This window comes from Chaetura pelagica, unplaced genomic scaffold (assembly GCF_000747805.2).
Source record: "Chaetura pelagica isolate M959 unplaced genomic scaffold, ChaPel_1.0 scaffold314, whole genome shotgun sequence".
Taxonomy (NCBI): Eukaryota; Metazoa; Chordata; class Aves; order Apodiformes; family Apodidae; genus Chaetura; species Chaetura pelagica.
Window position 1 is genome coordinate 3,668,186 of NW_009953218.1, and position 6,628 is coordinate 3,674,813.

The following is a 6,628-nucleotide window of genomic DNA, read 5'->3' on the forward strand; positions in this document are numbered from 1 at the left end:
AGCAAGGAGAGTTTGAAGTTCAAAAAGAGCTCTATTATCTACACTAACAGTATCTGTTGAGCTCTTTAAGTCTTCATCCAAGTAGTCAGACTAATGCTATGGCTATAAGGAAGTTATATATATATATATATATGCAACAAACAGAAAAATTCTCAGATAAAGAGCATATACAATTCCAGGACTGGAAATGTTTAGTTCAGCTTACTGAGTTCATTAAGACAATAATGCCCTGTACTCGTGACTGGAGAACCTATGGAAAACCAAGACAGCAAGGAGAGTTTGAAGTTCAAAAAGAGCTCTGTTATCTACACTAACAGTATCTGTTGAGCTCTTTAAGTCTTCATCCAAGTAGTCAGACTAATGCTATGGCTATAAGGAAGTCACAGCATGTTGCCCCTTGCAGAGACAGGACAGAACAAGTAAATACTTGAATATCATCTTCACAAGGGGGGAGGAAGCGTGGTAGGAAACAGCCAAGCCTTAGAGCAGACCTCTGCAAAGCACATGCAAAAAAAACCAAAAAGCAAACAAACAAAAAACCACAAAGAAAATGCTCTGTGGGGAGCTAAAAAAAACCCAACCCTATAGGACCATCAACACATTGCAATAGTGAAGTCAGTTACATTTACTGTGGCTGGCTGAGTCACTGACAGAAATCATCGTTTTGAGATGTCTAAACTGAAAAAAATCAGAAAACACCAGATGCCTAAGCCTAAGTAGTTGTCTTATGCTCCCATAGCAAGAACCCACTCTTCCATGTAACGACTTGCGTTGCCTTCCCTAGCTGCAAATGAAATCCAGGCTAGTCAATCTTGGGGTAGCCATCAAAATTTTAAGTTTGCTAAATTTCAGAAGAGGACTTCAACTGGTACCTCTCAAAGCAAATACTCCATACTGCCTCTTGTGAGTTTGATTACAGGGGGAATGACTTCTGTCAAGTGACTTGTATTAAATAAGGATTTAAATAACCAGCGAATTATGCTTAAAACCTTATTTTGCATGTGTATTTATCTAACATACTGTTTTTATTACATTAGCAATTGTTTCAATGTTTGCAATTAAATACAGACATTGCACTAAGGCTGGCAACCTTTTACAACTAGGGAATACATTTTACATAACTAACAATTCTATAGATTAAATGCTACATGGTTACATTTTATTTTATCAGAAAATGGTTAAGCACATTTTTTCTTCATTATTTAACACTTCATTAGTTTCCATACAGCTCTATTTGGCCACAAAGTAGAATAGTATGAAAGACAAGCATTCAGAATTACTCCTCCTCAGATTGCTCAGTTTTTAATGTATTGGATACATTAATTAAATACTTGTTAATGTATGGTTAACAAATCTTGGTAACAAAGAGGACATAACTGTCAGTTTCTGGCTGGCACTGCCTTCAGCTTTTACCTAGAGCATTTCACCTTCACGGATCTGTCCTATGTATGGAAGGGGGAAAAAACACCAATCTTTTTCAATTCCTAATCTCTTTCCAGGTTTGAAGTAGTTGAATTGAGCTGGTTAAAGTGAAACTGAACTACAAAAAGCAGCTACTGCTATTAGACTGTGGCTTAGCACCTCAAAAACTTGCTTTCCAATTCTTCCTCTATCAAGAGTAAGAGTTCTGTGCTACGCCATTCATCAGCTCAGTGCATTCTCTTCAAGACTTTGGTAACACGTAGCTGCTTAAAATTGAGAGATTACAGCATATACAGCTGTAACAAAGGCTACTGATTTCATATTTTAAGAGGAAATATTTAATTTAAATCAGTCTTTTTTTAAAAGAAACGAAATGTTTATCTTTCCTCATTTGTCCTAGGGCAGTACTATGTGCAGAATCTGAGGCTCATTTTAGCAGTAAGATAGTACCAGATTATGCTACAACTCCCAAGTCCTGATGCACGAATAGATGTTCGTTCAGTAAGTAGATCTGCGAGTAATAGTTGTGATGTACTCCAGAAACCAGTTCTTTGTGCATAGACATGCCTGCAGTACTGTGCACACATAATACTGCTGTCCCCTCCATGTTTTCTAGTATGAAAGGCTGATCAAAACCAGACTGCTTTCCATGCTTTTTGAAAGTCCTTTGTTGATAGCAATCCAGTGATAGCTGCCATTTTTCTGTGGAACCTCTCAGTTCCTCCCCTCATGACCAGGTATTAGTGTGACATGATCGGGGAAAGAAGTTTGAGTCTTCCGGCAAGGAAGCCAGAAACATAAGCAATTCCTTGGCAATTTTAGTAGTTCCAAGTAAGAAATAGTTAACATTACAAACAACGGAGTAGGCGATGTCAAGTTTCAAGTTTCCAACAGTCTCTCATCCTCACCAGCCTCTGCAGCATTGAAGCTGTCAACTTCGGAAATATCACTGGTCATGGAGACTCTGTGTACACACAGAGCAGCAGTTACGATTCCAGTTTGAAGTTCAGGGTCTTTAATAACAAAACTGCGAAGATGCCAAACAGATACCTGCCTTACAAGGTATTTTCTTTCTTATTTATCTATGGGCAATCCTTTCTGAAAACAAAACTGACTAAAAGACCCTCAACAACACTTAAACTGACAGGCAGTATGGGCTGAGGCCTTTGAGTATGTTTCAACACTGCAGTATTTCTGATTGAAGAAAAAGAAGGTAGCTGTATTTAACTCCTCCTTTCTGTAAGGAACATTCTTCAGGCGGAAAGAGGATTACAGTGCTCACAAAGGAGATTCCTTCAGAAGTTCTTAAGATGGACCATTAGTGGCAATAAACGTGTTAACATGGAGAGAAAAGTGCTTGTATCACACTGGTGTTTAAAATAAGCTTATCTGATAACTCCTCTAAATGTAAATTATAATGGAAATTCGCTTGAACACTCATCTCTTGCTAATGAAATGCTGCAGTTCACATAGGAAACACAAGTATCTTATCTGTTGTATTAAATCTGTTTCATAATCAAGACATAAATGCTTCAATAAGGACCTCAGAAACACAAGAATAATTTTTTAGCATGTTACTGTCTAACTGACAGGACACAAGGACTATTACATTCTGAATCAGAAAAGTAGATGGTAATTATTGTGCTGTAGTTCTGTTTGATGCATTCTACAATGCAATACAAAACCCTATTCTGCTGGTAATACCAGTCAGTACTATTTTTATTGCAAGAATTCCATCCTGTCTTTAATATACAACTTAATTCTTTAAGACACAACATACCTTTCTAGTTAGAATCTTTTAAAGCAGTGTGAGTAAAGATCAGGTGTTTGATATATTATTTATATATATATCTTCATTTTTCAGTTAAGTTTTGACTGGATGCTTCAAAGACAAGTACACAATCATTGTATAGACTAGATGCTAAAAATTATGCATTATGCACAGAAATGTATCAGTTTAAAAAGGCTGATACAGAATTTTAATTTTTAGTTGCCTAAAAAAAATTTAAGACTTCTGCTATTAGAAACTGTTGCAAAACAGGTTTTCAGATCTAGTTCTTGATGGTGTTGATGACAGCTGTTTGCACCAACAGCCATTTTAAAACTGGAGAAATTTTCTAAGGAAGACCATCAAAACTGTTCTGAACTTCAAGTCTCCTATTCAAGAAAGCTGGCAAAATTAAATGGAAAAAGCTGACTACTGCTTAACAGCAGCATCTTACAGTCATGTTGATGAATTGCATCCTGGTTTTTGGAAGACCATTTCATCAGTTGAAATGTTGAGTTATAATTCTTTTTTCTAGCAGATTTGTAATACATCTGTCAATTTGCTACTGATTTAGTAAGCACATTGTCTTATCCTTACTGTATTCAGAGAAGCTACATGTAGAATTCTAATACGCACATTCTGACTCTGATCACCTAACAATTGTTTTTAGGATACTGGATCCTGTCTGCTTGGGTAGACTTTGTTTCCCTGGTTTGCTTACGAGAACACGCAAAACAGTGTCCAACCTTACTAAAAATCAAGATTTAGCAACTAGTTCTTATCTCCATCCACAAGATGTGACCTTTTAATAGAAAGAAATTCGACTGGGCTTATGTGACTTAATCATAGCAGATACTTAAAAGTTGTTATGTGCATCATGGATAGCTTGCCAGTGTTAACAACATATTTTAATTTTTATCAGAGAAATGTATCAGTGGCAGGCCAATTGATATGCAATTTCCATCTTCCCCTCAAGATGATCTTTAAAATGCTGAAGTTCCTCACATTAGTTCTTAATACACCAGGAAGAAATTCTACAGGCCCAGTCAATTTCACAATACATTACTATTTTCTATCCTGTTCTTCTGGGTAAGCTTCTTCAATCTTTGTCACTTGTATCAATTGTACAAGCAATAAACTGGCAGTTATTTTTTACTTTTTGGATCAGTCATCACTTTAACAAACCAAAAAATTAAACATACAAACTGCAAATCTGAACCAAAGACACGATCACTTGATAAGTCAATAGCCATCCTCTTTTAAGTAGTCAGCACAAATCTTTTACTACTTACGTATTTATTCTCTGTTAGTTGACAGTTGTAGCTCATCTACTTTTATCCTTATCTGTGAACAATGTTGTTTGGTGGTATCTGAATTTCACCTTCTGTAGGCCTCCCTCCTCCTGTTTGGAGTCAATTAAATTCCTCATTTGACTGAGTTGGTCTCTCATTACAGCTAGTCTCTGTCACATGCACTTGGATATACTTTCAGTCATGATCTTTGCATTTCTGAGGAACTGTCTTATCTCCTCAGTTCTTCTCTTACCTCAGACTTGTCTTCTGTGAGATCTTACCTATTGATTTTCTTAAGTCTGCCTTCTTGAAGTCCACTGATTTTTTTTTTCATGTTCTCCCTCCACCCTAGGAATCATGAATATTTAGTTTCACTATCTTTCTTATACAAGTTGTCTTAAACCACCAAATTTTTCCTCACTCGCTGCTGATGTAGTCATTCTTGATCCCAGCAACTGGTTCCTAGAGTGTAACATTGTGTGTCCTAAATTAGACAGCAGTCAGACACTTTGAAGATTACATAAATCTGAACACTACAACTCAGCTATGAAACAAGATTTACATTTGAAGAGTTCTTAAAATATGATGCAACCTTCATGTGAGGAAAGGTTTCTTATTTAGGAAGCATGTTTGTGTGGTAGTGCATAAATCCTACCAAAGCTCTCTGTTTGAGGACCTCGCTCCTGAGACTTCTGGTAAACTAAATACTGCACAGACTTAGTCACTACATTAAGTCAAAACCTGCAGCCAAGAAAAATTGTCCATATCCTGTTAGCCTTGTAATAGACAGCTGCAGGAATCAGTAAGTTCTCAAACATCACTACCTAAGCATTTTTACCTAAAGACGCTAGAGATGAAAATTCTGCATCTCACATGCATGTGCAAACACTAATCATTACGAGAAAATGTACCAGGTGGGGCTTGTAACGAGCACCATAGATTATAATAAAATATTTTCTTGATAAAGCAGGAGGACATTTCTGATAATTCTTAAAGCAACACCATCTCACTTCACTAAGCTAAAGGGGGAAAAAAAATGTTACTTGTTGGTACCACACAACTCACATTTTCATAGCTGACTCCTTCACAACACTATACACATCCTGTGCACACGGACACAAGATGATAAATGTTTTGTGATACTCCATTAACCCCTTGAAATGTAACATGGAGAGCAATGACAGATGGAAAGATCAGAACAGAAGGACCAAAAAAATACACATTAGTATTTTTTATTTTCTGAAATTTCCACATCCCTGGAAACTAGGGGCATTTCTGTTAACAATAATTTAGAAAATGTTGTGTAAGATGCCTGTCCACATAGGAAATTAGTAGCAAGCTGCAATTTTCAGGTTAAAAACTAGCAAAAGACACAGAACTGAGCCATGCAGAAACAGGTACACTTTTTTCTCCCCCCCCCAAGAACAGTGGTATCCTAAAGTTTTAAATTAATTTCTCTACAATACATTGATGACTAGCACTTGTGTTTGCTGAGGAAAGGCATTAACCTCACTAAAAATACCTTGCCTGAAGAGTTCAGGGCCAGCTATGAGAAGACTGGGAATAAGAAACAACTCAACCTGGGTAAAAAAACGAAACAACAAACATCTGCAGAATTCAACAACAAACTACTAAAGTTTCACAGACATACTCCTACTTGCTCTTGTAAATAACTAACAGTGACCATATATTTCATGTGGCTTGTCGTCCAGTAGCATTCCACAGTTAACCAATAAAACAGAGGGCGGGCGTATGTATAAAGGAACAAAACAGATGTCCAGTTAGATAAGCATCTCTGACGGTAAGCAAATAAATACTGTAGCTTAATTCTAAAAATATGACAGTTTATAAGAAGTTCCCAGCTTGAGGCACATGTTCCTTTTTCTTAATCAAAGTTACTATGTAATGTTAAATGCTTGTGTACATTAAGGCAATGGTCACAGCACTGAAACATACAAGTTCTCCCAAGTAATTAAAAATCTTGTTATGAACCTTCGACTCTGTAAGGCCCTCACATTTTCTCTTTGCACTTTCAATCCATGTCTCTTTTAAAGTTGGAGAGAAGAGAAAAGGTGAAAATAGTGGTTACATTCAATATGCAATGAATGCTTACATTCTGACTTCTAGCTGATGTGTTTGTACACAG